The sequence below is a fragment of the Strix aluco genome, chromosome 11 (assembly GCF_031877795.1).
Source record: "Strix aluco isolate bStrAlu1 chromosome 11, bStrAlu1.hap1, whole genome shotgun sequence".
In the NCBI taxonomy this organism is placed as follows: Eukaryota; Metazoa; Chordata; class Aves; order Strigiformes; family Strigidae; genus Strix; species Strix aluco.
The window spans coordinates 6660381-6674895 of NC_133941.1; the positions used below are offsets into that span (position 1 = coordinate 6660381).

The window sequence follows — 14515 nt, forward strand, 5'->3', positions numbered from 1 at the left end:
ACACTTGACTGGTACAAATTACAGAACCAGAACGGGCAGTCTCTGAGTACCTCTGTTTCTTATTGCCTAGATGCATCAGAATAAAACCATAGTCAAACAGGGAGAAGGCATATGAGTCATGGAAGAAAAACCAGAAGGTTTTCACCCAATCATGCTTTCTATTTCAGTTGGAAGGACAGACCACAGGTTCCTGAAGTACACTGAAGACTCTGTAGGAAGAGATTCAAGTACCAAGGGGATGGTCAGCAATATAAAATAACTAGACTACAAAAATTAATAGTGCCAGGCTCATTTGAACGTGTATTTGTAAAATGCATTTAAAATAAGGAACTCCTGAGGGAAAGCTATAAAAAAATAATGTAATTAGATACAAGGCCAGAAAAAGACATCAAAGGAGTTTTAAGATTTCTTTCACTCCACCCAAGAATAGCCAAGGAATATAGTTTCAAAGCCCAAGGCACAAGTGCAATTGTTTGTTCAGGTGCTGGTCACATCCCCATTATTTCTGTTGCTGTAACAGTATTGCAAACCTCGAGTAGCACTAGCAAGGGCAGCTGCCTACCACCATATGGTGAATAGGAATATTTGCTTTCAAAACTCTTCCCAGGTTATAGACAGATGACCAAAAGAAATCAAGTTACCACTGGCCATGCAACAGCACTGAGTGCCCCAATACTCAAGCAGAGTATGAGCTTTAAAATCTTCAACTTTTGCTTTTTAAAACTAACACATTTCATTTTGCATTTGCTCAGGGCAAGGAGTGTATACACAGCTAGCTACAACAGCTCTACTGATGAGCAGAAGCTCATTAAGCCATGCCAGCCCAAGCAACTATGCTGTGCAAAGATACCCTTATTTTACACCACCATTTGTTTTGGTAAACTCATTCTGTATCAGAAGCGTTGCTGTTGTTTGGAACAGCAGAGAAGTCAGAAGAGTGAATTTGTTAAGCTCTATGAATATGGAGAGAAACTGAGTAAATGTGATACACTGGTAAAAGGAGAAGAGGGATCAGAGAACAGTTACCATAAAACCTCATTATGAAAGCACCCGTGAGAGCCATCGGTTTGCACTATTACTATATAAAGACTTTTTGTTATAATGGGGATATCTGAAATAGTGCTTAGTGCAGTGGGACACGCTTTAACTTCACAAAGAATGTTACAACAGGCAACTATTTAATAAGGCTGCTAGAGTATCAGGTCAGCAGGTAATTCACCAGGAGTGAGCCACTTTTAAATATTTTACTAAAAGAACACACTGAGATAATAACATCTCATTTACCAGCTTGCCCTTCAAGATGATATAACCCTAGTATCTCCTTTACAGTGAAGCAGACCTTTTATTAGAGAAAGGTCCTTCAATTTAAAGATCTCCCCATGGTGACAGTGTGCCATTTTGCAGCTAGAGATGCAAAGAGTTCTACGTATAAAAGCAACATTTGGGTGGCATTAAAAATCTCCCCTTGCTTAAAAATTTAAGCTTTGCGTGTGTCAGATGCAGCCAGCAGCAACACCTGAAAAGCCTGTTTCACACACTCCGTTATAAGCTTCTGCTTTCAGTGACTCCTATTTCAAAGTTCCCAAACTTTAAATACTGTGGATGAAATCTCCCATAGTTGTTCTCTGCCCCTCCTTAACAGCTTGCTCTTGGTTTTGGGAGAAAGGTAGGACTTTGAAATTTAGGGGTGTTCCTTTGCTCCTCTCTGACTTTTTGAAAAGCCTACAACGTTACACAGAAAAAAATGCCTGATAGAATACAGTCTGCCAAATTAAGTACTTCTGAGCTACCAAAGGCCACAGTTCAGGTTGCTTGAACAGTTTTTGTTTCTCTTTCTGCATACAGATATTTCTCAAGAATCGTTCCATCCTGATGTTGGACATACTTATTTCACTTATAAAACGTGTTTCTCACTTCACTTACCGTGCAGCAGAGAATAACAAATGATGTAGAGGGTTACCAGAAGGAGAAAGCAACTTTGAGCAAGAGAAAAGATCTTACGTTTGACAATGCTTGCCCAGGTAATGGCAGAATATAATGCATAAAATGGTTAAATTATGGCAGCCTGAATTCTGGTATTTCCTAACCTTGGAACCCCAAATTTTCCTCAGACCCATATCTATTTAGCTCTGACCAAGAGCTAGTTTGAGGTGGTGAAGTGCCTCATTCCCCAAGAAGGAATGTCCCAAAATACGAGTCTGAATTTTCCAAAAAGACTCCCGTTGGTATAACAAGCTCCCTAATGAAGTTGGTGTTAACTCTTCCATGTCCTCTTATATAATTTGGACCTTCAAGACAATCATGCTTAGCTTGTTAGTCTTTCCTAGGACTCTCCTGAATCCAACAATATACTTTTAATTGTGTCACTGTACATTATTTTAGTTAGGCTAATGAAGCTCCACGGGCTGGTTTCTCCTCCACCTCTTTTACCGGGATCCTATTTACCCCAAACACTGAAGCAGAAATCCAGCAATGCAGCGTACTGAACAGACACCTTCATCTGTGGGGAAGAAAGGGGTTTTGATTCACCACACGATGAACTTGCTGATACTGTAGCACAATGCAGCTCAAAATCAGACTGCACTGTCTTGGAGAAACACAAGGAAGATGAATAGAGGTCACTAATATTTAGTCACCAAGACCTTTATAAAAGTCAGAATACTTAGACCGCAATGACCTGAAAAGGCCACTGAACTAATAAAACAATAGAATACATGAAATATGAGGAAAAGAAAGATAGAAAAAAATTGAAAAGTATCCATCCAATCCAATGATGACTAAAGAAGATGATAAGGGGAATTAAATGCTGTGTTGTACCCTAAATAACCCAGTGAAAATCTGAAACTTCAAATAATGAGAACAGCGGTGCTCAACCATCATGTCCCCCAAATCACATACAACTAAAGATGAGTTCTCACTAATGGGTAAGCAGGCTGCTTAACAGAGTGATGATAAAGCTAGCTCAGGTGCTCAAATTCCAGCCTTGCTGTGGCTTTCTAGACCCCTTCCAGTTTCCCAGTGGTTTGGCACTGTGAGAATACTTTCTGGGGCATTCATTTCCTTCACAAAAACATCATCTCATCAGCAGGTAATGTGCGACATCCTCGCTGGCAGTCCCAGGAGTGAAGGGAAGGATTTAATGAGCACAGACTCTGAATCACTTCCTGATTAGGACTCAAAATGAGTTGACTTCATCTTCACCAGAAAAAAATAAAAAATAAAAATTGAAGTCTTTGTGCAGAAAAGGCAAATGACAGTTTTAGCTCATGCATCTGAATGTGGTAAAACCTTGATTTCCCTTAAGAGTTTAGGATGGCAGATTATCACATGTTAAAATATTGCCTTGTCAACACCAGGACACTAGCACTTCTCAACTAAACTACATCCAAAACACACATTTAACCAGCCACTGCTGTAGCACTGCTTGCTATAGCTTGCACTGCTACAGCCCATTCCCAGCCTCTGCTGGGAAAAGGACTTGGGATCCTCAGACAGCCCAAGCCTCATCAGATGTCTTAAGCTCTTTTTGTGGTGCGTCTGAGAGAGAGGAGACTTTTTTCCACCCCCCCCCGCCACTTGTCCACCTTTATCAAGGGCTCACATTCTGGTGCCGAATTGTTAGCGCACCATCAAAGAAATGACACGCTATTAATCACCACCACAGTGCTGACAAAGTGTGCATTTCCAATAGCACCTTCTACATGACTATTATTCAGCCAGCTCCCCATTTGTTTAAATTAATGTAAAAAATCAACACCAGAGTGTTCTCAGTGTTAGCAATAAACCTACCAAAGGCTTCTGATAGAACCTGTACCCAGCAAGGGTGCAAACAGGGGAAAAGAGAGGAGCAATTTTACTTTTTTCCCCAATATATCATGATTTCACTAACAGTGCTCTTTCAGAGCTTTTACTTTTTGGTGTTCCTGACTCTCCTGCTCTCTTCAAATTCATTAAAAGGCAGTGTTGTACCCTAATGAAAACAAAACACAAAAAACCCCAAAACAAATTAAAATTTCCAATCTACAATGGATCAGGAGTTTCCTCAGGCAAATGATGAATGCAGTAACGCTGATGACTCCAGGTGGGATGCTACCTCTGTATGAGTAGGGAAAGCAACAAGCTACTTTTCAATATAGTAAGTGACATCCACAGCCCTATTCAGTTGCTGACAGGACTACGTTATTTATTTAGCAGTTTTTTCCCTATTTCAACACTGAAAATTTTCAGAAAATACATAACCAAGTCATTCAGACACAGCTCACTTAGGGTTGACTTTACACGATTTTGTTGGAAATTTTGCCTCACTGGCCTCAAACTGCTGGGTGAACTATTTTTATTCTTGGATTTCATTTTCTTAACGAATTCTTTGAAAGCCTATTTAAAAGAAAAAAACATTCAGTCTCTTCTAAAGAAAGATGCGGGTGATTTTATGCAGGTGATATTATGCAATTTTAACCAAAAAGTTTTACTTAAGTTACCACGGACTCTTTAGTTCAGGAGACTTTAGCAGTTAAACGCAAGTGTGAGCGTTTATATTACACACACATTCCAAATATATACATCCCATGCAACCATGTCAATATAGGGCATATTGATATTAACATGTTACACAAGCACATTAATCTTACTATAAGGAGATACAATGTCTGTCCCATGGGTGAAATCGGTGGCAGTGGGGGGGATCAACCCAAGGTTAAACTATCTCCCTTCCTTCCATAAGCTTTTCTACTAAATCTGAAACACAGTCAAGTAGTAATTTTGAGGTGATACTAACTGTCCCCAAAGGAAAAGTTTTTTCCACCAGAAAGGGACAGATTTTGCCAAAGCACATGTCCCACAGGTAGGTCCAGCTTTAAAAAAAATGAAAAAAAAAAATTCACTGTTCCTCCCTGCATTTCACTGTGCAAGGAAAAACTCAGAAAAATCCAATAACTATTTCAGGGGTACAATATTAACTACGGCCATCACTATCAGCTTCATCTCTAATTAATGAGAAGTTGTGATAGAAATTCTGTCAAATCTATGAGAATTCAGAAACTTGCTTTAAACGTCTTTTCTTCCAGATTTGTCTACAGCTGAGGTTCCCGAAGACATCCTGCACAGAGTCACAGCCAGGGCATGCCTTCAGACAGAGCACAACAGATCAAGGATATTCTTCCTACTTCTCCAGGTTTTGCTTTTCAAGTAGAAGAAACTCAACTCTCATACTTAAGGAGGAAGAAGAGGAAGAGTAGGATATCTGATCTGTTATCTTTTAGTAGTCAGCTGGAATTCTACTGGATGTCGTCAAGGGGAGGGGGGAAAGAATCTTACTCATGTATGCAGAACAGCAATAACAGCTCAGGATTAGCTGCAGACAGAAAGACCATATAGGATTAACACAGTGAACCAGTCATCATGCTTACCAGAATATTCAAGAGCAAAATATTCAGAGGATTTCAGGACAGGATTTAGCAGAATTTGACTGAAAATAGCACCACATTTTGAATAAGCTTTACTGAATACCGCAGAACCCAGCATCTCTTGACCAAAATGACTTAATGTGCATTAATTTCAGAAGCATTTCTTGCATAACCATTTAAAGACTCAGTGCAGTGGAAGGGATGGAAGTCTGTCAGAAAGGCATCTGCACGTAAGCTTTGAAGTGCAGGCGAGAGCCTTACCTGCAACATATGAACTTTTAAATGACTGAAACGCAGGGTAAGTGTTATTACTGTCAGATGCAGAGTCAAGAACCCAGCACCATTTAATCAGCTTCTGCTGCTGAATTAATAGCTTTCATTGTTGCTTTTTTCTTTCCGCAACACTTTGACTGCTATGACAGCCTTACTTGTGCTAGGGGTTGTCAATACTGACAAAAGGGATACTCTAAGCTTCAAATTGCAGGTTGGATTACCTGCATTAGAAGAGTGTATAAAAAAAAGAAATAAATTCAACTGGAAAAGGCTTATTGCTGCTATGGCAAAACCTGGCTCTGCAACACTTCAACAGCAAGGAGCTGAAGTGCTCCTGGAGCAGCTGCCAGTGCTCTTTCTCGCCAGCTCTGTAGCAGTTTCCCAGAAGGAAGCGAAGCATCATTCTTGGATCTACATGGATCCATCATTGCTTCCATCTGACAGGAGCTAGCAGTAGGCAATGATGAGTGGAAACAAGCTGGCAAGGGAGAAAACACTCCCTGCTCTTCTGCACCACTGAGCAAATCCTTGCTCTCTCCAGAGCAAAGTTACTCCTCGATGTAATTTCCCACGTTGCAGGAGCCGCCACACATCAACAAGCAACAGGTTCACAATCTGGCCCTTTACTGAGCCAGACTCTCTAACAGAAAAGCCATTTGCATTTTGCCCATTTTTCCTTGTGCACTGCAGAGTAGAAAATAAGCACAATTAACAACATAAAGCTCAAGCTGCTGAACCTGGTAGTTCAATTTAAAGACAAGCTCCGTACATTCATACAATGTAAGTGTGTTAGAAGAAGTCTTAGTAATCATCTGGGCAAGCACTGCCTTAAATTTGGATCCTTTTCGGCTACTAACTCCAGCCACTACACTTGTAAACCATTCCCATTTACACGCACACAGACTAACACCAAGTAGCTGGAGCGCGAAAAGGACAGTAAATAGAGACTGATAACGCTGTTGATGTTAGATGATACTGTAACCTAATCCAGCACACACTCAGCACCGGTGGCTGGAAAGCGCTCTACAAGTGCTCCTGGCATCCCCAAACAGTCACTCCCATAGCTGGCCTTTCTCATAACTGCCTTTATTATAAATCTGTGGTCTTGGCCAACCTTTGGATAGGCACACAAGCTTGTCCATACAGACTCGGTTTATTTTTCTAAACTCTCGTTGGCAGTTTACACAGCAGTAAGCGATCGAAGGTACACAAGGACTAAATCCTAGTTCATGGTCGACTTGTCCATTCATCCACAGCCAAGGGATACACAGAAAGGCAGCCGCAATATGTGAAGCTGCTGCAGCCACTGGCCATGCTTTACCTGTCCTGTGGGCAAATGAAGCTGATCACTCTTCATCACTATTAACACACTGATATGTTAAAATAAATAAATAAAATAATACAAGCCTTGCCTGCAAATTCCTCTTGAAACTCCTGGGAAAAAACAGAAACTGTTCCCAGTGTAACAGTGTGCACAGATCACCAGCTAAGTTAGCTCTAAAGGCAAATATTCCATTTTCACTGAGAGATGCAGTGTGCCATAATACAAATAAGGAACAAAGACCCCTTTCATTCTGCTGACAAATACAGTATAGCATGTCACAAATCACAAGGGGAACAGACAACACAATGGCAGCAATTAAAGGGGTGTCTTTTTATTAAGAAATACATATAATAATGGCAGACTACATACACCCCCCCCCCCCCCAAACCTTCAAGAATTACACTGGCTAACATGGCTGTAAGTATTTAGGGATGTTACTTCTGTTACACAGAGAACTATCTTAAGGAGCGGTATATTCAGCCAGTGCAGCAGGATACACACAAATGCAGAAGCAGATATTTTATTTGGTATTATACATTTTGTACACCTTGTTTATTTCAATTCACACACAGCTTTGGCAACTCATTCACAATTGATGTATTTCTGGAGAAGCTAAAAAAATATATATGCCTGTTATATGCCTCTCACTGCTGAATTTCAACTGAGACACCTCTGCCTCCTCCCTCCTTGCCCTCTGCCCTGGTGACCCAGCCTGCTCTTGGGAGATTCACTTCCCAGTCCTCACACCTGCTGAGTTTAGGGGATGTTTTGCAGAAAAAAGGACCCTCCTGGCCCTGCTATGCCTTTAAGATGTGACTAGCCTCTCTGAGCCTGCCCCCGCCTTGCTTGCCACAGCCAGCACAGGGGACTGCTGCCCAGCTCAGCGGACGGCTGCCCAGCTCAGCTCACAGCGGCCAGCACCTTGCCCCACGCTGCAACCCCAGGAGCCGAAACGCGCGCCAATTCTCGGCTCCTGCTTTACTTTCGGCATGCACGGCCGTCTGGGGAGCAGCTACATTTCTACCCCAGATGAGTGCATCCCTCGCGAGGTCTCCTTCCTGCCCCCTCCTCAGCTCCCGCGGGAGAACAATGCGGGGACAGACATTTAGCAACACCTGCTGTATCGCATTAATATGCACAGGGATGTATTGATGGTTTTTCCCATCCAACACTAAGACTGCATTGTTCGGGGCAATCCATCAGTGGATCGCTCCCCCCCACGCCGGCCCCACAAACCCCCTTCTGACATGTCCCCTTGTCTCCCAGCCCGGGCTGACGACCACGTTTAGGAATGCACTTCATTAAATCGGAGCTGCCCCATTCCAACCTGCAATGCGGAGGCAGTACAAAGCAAGCGCCACGCTTCCTCCCGCATTTCTTTCAAAAGCCCCATTGTTCGGCAGGCATCTGGTCCTGATCTCAGCCTATTCGTGCCCATTGACCCCGCTTTTCGCCGCGCACCCGCTCGCCAACGGGCCTCACGTAAAGCCTGCTTGATGAATTAAAAAGCAGCACTAGCCATCTGTCCTCCCAGGCTGGGCTAAGGCTGTGCAGCTCCGCAGCTCTCTTCCCAACCCCACAGCCTCCCCTGCCTCCCGTTATAACCCGCTCTCTCCTTACACGCACAACCTGCAGCTGAGGAACCACTGGGTTCGCTCAGTAAACACAGACCTGGCTTAGCACATTTGCTGCTTTTTGTTTCTTACGTTAGCATCTAGGAAAGAGAAAAAAAAAGAGAATACAACAGAACATTCACACTTGCCTGAGTCCTTCGAAATTCAAGCACAAATACAAGATTAATCCTTCCTTTGTGAGGTCTTGTCTTTAAGTCGTGGTATGTAATGATCCTCAGCACTGCAGCAGAGGGGAATAAAAAATGCAGGGATCATAAGCAGGGGGAGGACAGGGCTTACTTACATCAGGGTTTCTGCCACATGACAATAGGTTTGAGAGGGAAGAATAAGCTGGCAGCAGCAGCTGACAGTGCAAAAGGGAGAATGCAGAAGCCTGCCTTTTATATTATTGGTGACATTTCTAACACATGACAACAATTTCCATCTGTATTTAAGCTGGGAGTGTGAGGAAAAGAGCATTACATCACGACTCCTCTATTCCTAGGAGCTGTGGAATATGTAGGCCAGAGGGATTAAAAAGCACCTGTGTACGCTGGAGAGCTGAAATACCACACGGCAGATTTTTTCCCCCCCTCTCTTCTTTCTCCTTCACCCTTTTTGTTTCTCTATCACCTTCACTGAGCTGCTGTTTAAGAATATGCCCAGGGAAGTGCAAAATGGTATTGTCCTAGTTTGCAAGGCACAAGAATGGGGGAACTATGTGAATATGTATTTCTAGCTGTGTCTCTCTCTCCATAGGAGATACAGCACTCATTTTTGCAAGCAATCAGACAGAATACAGAGCATCTTTCTGTTTTCTGCTGTGCTTGTCCCAAGGGCTTCGAGTTTCTCTTAAAGTACCAACTTTCATCTTCCCTTTAAATCTGCAGGGAATTTCAGTGACAGTAGCAATGATTTTTTTTTTTTTCCCCCTTTCTTTTACAGCCAACACATGCCTGTATCTTTTTAAAAGTAAACATCAAGAACAGGGGCCAAAGATATTTTGGAAGAAGCACTTGACTGCTTCAGAGCCAGCAGGTGTCCGTCTTGGACGCTTTCCACATATCTCACAGGACAGGATTGCTTAGATGCAGTACTGAAATCCCGGGGGGACTCCAGCCTAACAAGGAAGCCTGCTCCCCCGCAGCTCAACGGCTGCTTCGCTGGGGCTCACGCAGCTCCGCTGAGGCAGGCAGGGACGTGCCGATCCTGAGGACCGTGTGGGAGGTGCTGGTGGGGTGATCACAGGGTGCTGCCGGGGCCAGCCCTGGTCACCTGCTCCCACAGACCAGGGCTCAGGTGTGTCAGGGACAGCACCCACCACTGGTGCTCTAACAAGCAGAGGATTTGAACCACACCAGCTAACAGCCATGGCCTGCCAAGGAGCTCAGTACAGGTGTGGATGCAGGCGACAGCTCCCAAGTTTACAGCACGTGTGTGCGAAGGCCAGGCAACGTAAGGAGAAAACATCATCTTTGTTTCACCACCAAACCCAACAGCGCAAATACAGCTCCTCTTACTGAAGTACCCCATCCCCAAAAGTGTTTGAACTGCGTAGGGGCAAAATGCCACGGAGAGGTAGCAAGCCTTGTATTACCTTTATAAGAGAAATGGCCACATATGAACAGGAGAATGGTTTGATTATAAACATATAAAACAGTCTTACTGTTACGGGACATTAATATTTTCATGAAAACACCTTCTGGCCCAAGGTGGTGGCCCATTATATGTCTCTTATTCAAAAAGAAAAGATAAAAATTCTTTGCTCAAGATTCATCTTCCTGATCTTTCAACAACAGCCTCACTGAGTCTTAGGCTGATTTTGGGGTATGTTTCTGGTCAGCTCACAGTCCCCATGGGAAGTCCAAAGCCTTTGATAATGATGGGTTTAGAGTACTGGATACAGTAAATTTGAAGACTGCGATACAAAAATAAATAACTCTTAATTCCTTGCCCCTCCTCTTCATGTCCACAAAATAAAAAAAATCTGCACAAGCCACACGAAACTCTCTTACCAGATGATACTTAAATGAGGCAGCACCTAAATGAGACATTCCAGAAAAAAAGCCTCTTTATTAAAAAAAGAAATGGAACATTTTACATTTATTCAAAGATGCAGCTCCCCAATCACTTATGAAAACTCCTTCATAAGGTTTAGAAGGGGGGGAAAAGGAAACAATGAAATGACTTATTTTTAATCTGGGGTTTAAAGGCTTTTTCTCTTTCCAAAAAAAAGTCCCACACACAAAGAAAGAAATTCAATGCAAACCTCTGTTTCTATATCATGAAAGCCCCTCCGAGCACCAGAGTAATCAATTTCTCAGAGCTTGTGTGGTCTACAGCAAAAGCCAAAGAAGGTATTTAAGTTTATACAGCCTTCAGCATTTTGATGGCTTGCTTTTGAAATATGACATGTTTAAATTTTATACCTTTTTTACAGTTAGTTCTGTCTTAAGAAAATGGTTGGTGTCAGTAGAAAAAATAGAAACAAAGAAGAATAAATTAAATTCAACCTGGTTTTGAGCTGTTTGTCCATTCTAAAATCAGAGTAATTCAAAGTTGCACCACGAAAACTGTTACAATTGGAATAACAGCTCCCTTCATTATATTACACTATACCCAGTCTTATTTTAGCAAATGCTTTGGCTCATACTAACAAAGAAAAATACTATATAAGAGTAGTGCTCCATTGCCAAGCACCACCAGGTAAGCATCCACACAAATTTACAGGAACAGTAAAGCAAATACTTTGTCAGATGTGAGAGAACTCTCTATCTTTTCTTGAGCAGAAAGTCAAAGACAAACCATAAATCACTTCAGGATGGGGAAAGGAGTCTTTGTCCTTACGGTAACCCCAACTTCCCACCATGAAAGAAGACCATCTTGAGACAAGATTTTACAGCTGGGATTTAACTCACAGGGTGGAAGAAGTGTGAGATAGAGCACTCTTGTAGGTAGGAACAAACTTCTCCAACAGACTTCTCAATCTTTCATCAGTACATTTTGGATCCAATTCACTTACCATGTGGGAACAGCAAATGGGGAACAAACTGTGAATTCAAATAACTGTAAACTCAGCAAGATGTGGAAATAAAACACAGATGGTGCACTTCAGATTAAGGGTCAGCGTTTCAGCATCGCTTTCCACTTTTACATTGTGATAGGTGATGTATAACAACCACCTCCTCCTTGAGACAGCGCTCTAATTAAACCATGACTCACTTAGGAAAACAAGGAGGCAAGCGATACCTCCACGGAAGCCTCCCTGCCAGCTGAGAGGAGCTAAGGTTACTTTGTGAAGCTGCGGCTCGTGGTTTTGCTGCTTGAGGATTAATGTTTGGGAATGGAAGTTGTCTCTGCTGGACAGACACAGCTGAAAAAAGTTCCTTCAGCTTTTCAGCTCCCAGGTGTGTTGCAGCAGGGCTGCTCTGCCTGGCAGGGCTATGCCCAGCACCCATCACAGCCCCTGCCACAGCACCCGCTTGGTCCCCTCTTCACCACCTACATACATCTCCAGCAAGACTTTGCAGAGGCTGCTCCGATACCTGTTTGCAAAAGCCAAGAAAACAACCACTGCTACCAGCATTACCCTGTACCAACCCTTACAAAGTGCTGAGTACTAAAACACCTCTGGGGGTCTGCAATGTGCTTGCCTGAACATTGGGTTCATTTCATTCTCCAAAACCGATTCTGTCCTCAGTCACAGGAATGGAATTTAGGATGACTTTATTTTTGCTGTGAAGTGTTAATTGCATGCCCAGGGCCTTCTACGAAAGGGTCTGCTTGTAACCACAAGTTCAAAGAACAAATAAAGGAGTAAGTACAGATTAGATGACAGAAGAACTATAAATCTATAGGAGCTTGAAATGCCAGATAGAGAGAAGCAGTACTGATTGTAAGGTGACTATTACCTTCAAAATATGCTGGAGGTTGTTTATCAGATCAGAGTTAATGAGGGAGAAATCTAATAGTACTATAATATTAAATTTACCATTTTAATGGTATCATCAATGTTCTATAATGTGGGCAATTTACAGAATGTCTGTCAATGTGATTCTCCAATGCAGTTAGTTACAGGAGCAGCACTATCGCATCTCATCAGCTGCTCCCTTCTAAAAAACACTGGGTGTTTTGCAGAGGATTGCAGAAGGCTAAGTGAGATAGCAAAGTATATATTTAAAATTATGGGAATGCAAAAATGAGAGAGATATTTATGAACATTATGAGATGTTTACATTCCTGAAAGGACTGGGTCCAGCTCTCCCCCACCGCTGAGTCCACCCTTCCTACTTCTGCACTGCCATTTACCATCCTGATGGGTTTTCCTCAACTCTATTGCATATCTTGCAACACTTGCCGCTTTTCTCAAAATCTTACATACCTGGATTTAGGAGAGCTGAAAATAACCTCACTATTCAAATACATTTTCAGCTCTCATGTATTAGCCCCTTCTGAACAAAACAAAACACCAAAAAACCCACACCCCAGACAAACATGAACGAAGATGGCAGTCAGGGCTCAGAAACTAACAGGTAAATGAAAAGAGTAAAAATATCCAGTTTCAATTTTTTGATTACTAATTTGAGACCTGTGAACAGTAGGAGATGGTAATGCTGCATTTATAAATATCCATCTCCTCATGTATTCAAGGAAGAATTTGCTAAAAGCAGCAGCTTCTTAATTAGGAGTTCCTCCTTCCCCTGTCACCTGCCCCAGCCCCTCAGTTCTGAGGTTTGCCAGTTCAATTCCCTAATACAGCAAAGATTACCTGCCCATTTTTAGCATATGACAAGTAGCCTTAAATTTGGTAAAAGAATCCATACTGTTGTGGCAGTATTTGAGTTGCCATGATGGTCTGAGGTAAAAATGAGGTATCATCAATTTAGCTAATAGGCAATACTGCTTCTTTCTACAGACCTCCTTTTACCAACATCAACATTTGTTTACTGTTTTTGCCCATGACAAATGAAGTGTTATACCTGAAGTTTAAAGAAAAAGTGCAGGTAGTGAATGAATGATGAAGTATCAAATATAATTCAATGGCAGGTGACACTTCCAAGGGACTTTGATGTTTTTCTCCATCTCCAGCTTCGAAAAGACCCTGCAAGTAGAACTGCTAGATCACTATCCACCTGATTACTCTGTGATACACGTCTCATTTTGAAGATACATTAGCCTTTCAAAGAGCCATTTATTAAACATTTCCATTTAAATAATAATTTTCACAATCCTCAGTGAAACAGATGTATTCCCTCTTAAATCACTAATTAAGAGCAGCCTGGGACATTACAAAGCCCTTTAAAAGGAATTCAGGGAACTAGTGTCCCCCTTAAACAAATCTGTTCTGGCAATGACCCAGGAATCTTAACTTCGTAAGTCAAAGCTCTAATTATTCAAGAGGACATTATAAAAAAAGGATACATCTAGTCCGTTATGACTAATAGGAAAGATTTATTTCTCCTTCAGTAGGGGCAGAACTAGAAATATTTGTTCTTTTTTTTCTACTTTCCTATTCACTGGGGGTGGGGGGGAAGGAAATCAATGAAGATTAATTTACAGAGTTATTCCTAGTAAAGGTACTGGGTATGACTCTCCCCAAAGAAAACCAGCTAGCACAATCTAAACAGCTTTATAAATGATTACACAGCTAATCTCCTCTCTGCTGAAATAAAAAGAGAAAGGATTTAGAGGACAAATACAGCACGCTTTATGTGAAGAAGCATGGTAATGTTAAAAAAAGGATAATTGTTTGAAGATGAAATGTAGCAAGTCTGCAACCCCATCAAACCGTCAGGAGCTTGCATCTGCCATTGCCCTCCTGGGCTCAGAGACTGTCACGGTAGCAATATATGTGACGTGGAATCACACAGGCATTTCCTCCCCTGCAATGCCATTGCTTTTTG

General features: G+C 42.1%; 1 protein-coding gene across 24 annotated transcripts in view; it reads right to left on the bottom strand.

Moving 5' to 3' along the window:
* Window positions 1-14515, bottom strand: part of MAGI1 (membrane associated guanylate kinase, WW and PDZ domain containing 1) — a 355845-nt gene that overhangs the window by 151907 nt on the left and 189423 nt on the right. Inside the window, exon 1 of one of the 24 annotated variants that reach the window (XM_074835927.1) lies at window positions 8762-8906. The exons of the other annotated variants lie outside the window; for them this stretch is intronic. The gene's annotated coding sequence lies outside the window, so the exon portion shown is untranslated. Of the gene's footprint in view, window positions 1-8761; window positions 8907-14515 lie in introns of those variants that run through there. 24 annotated transcript variants of the gene reach the window in all.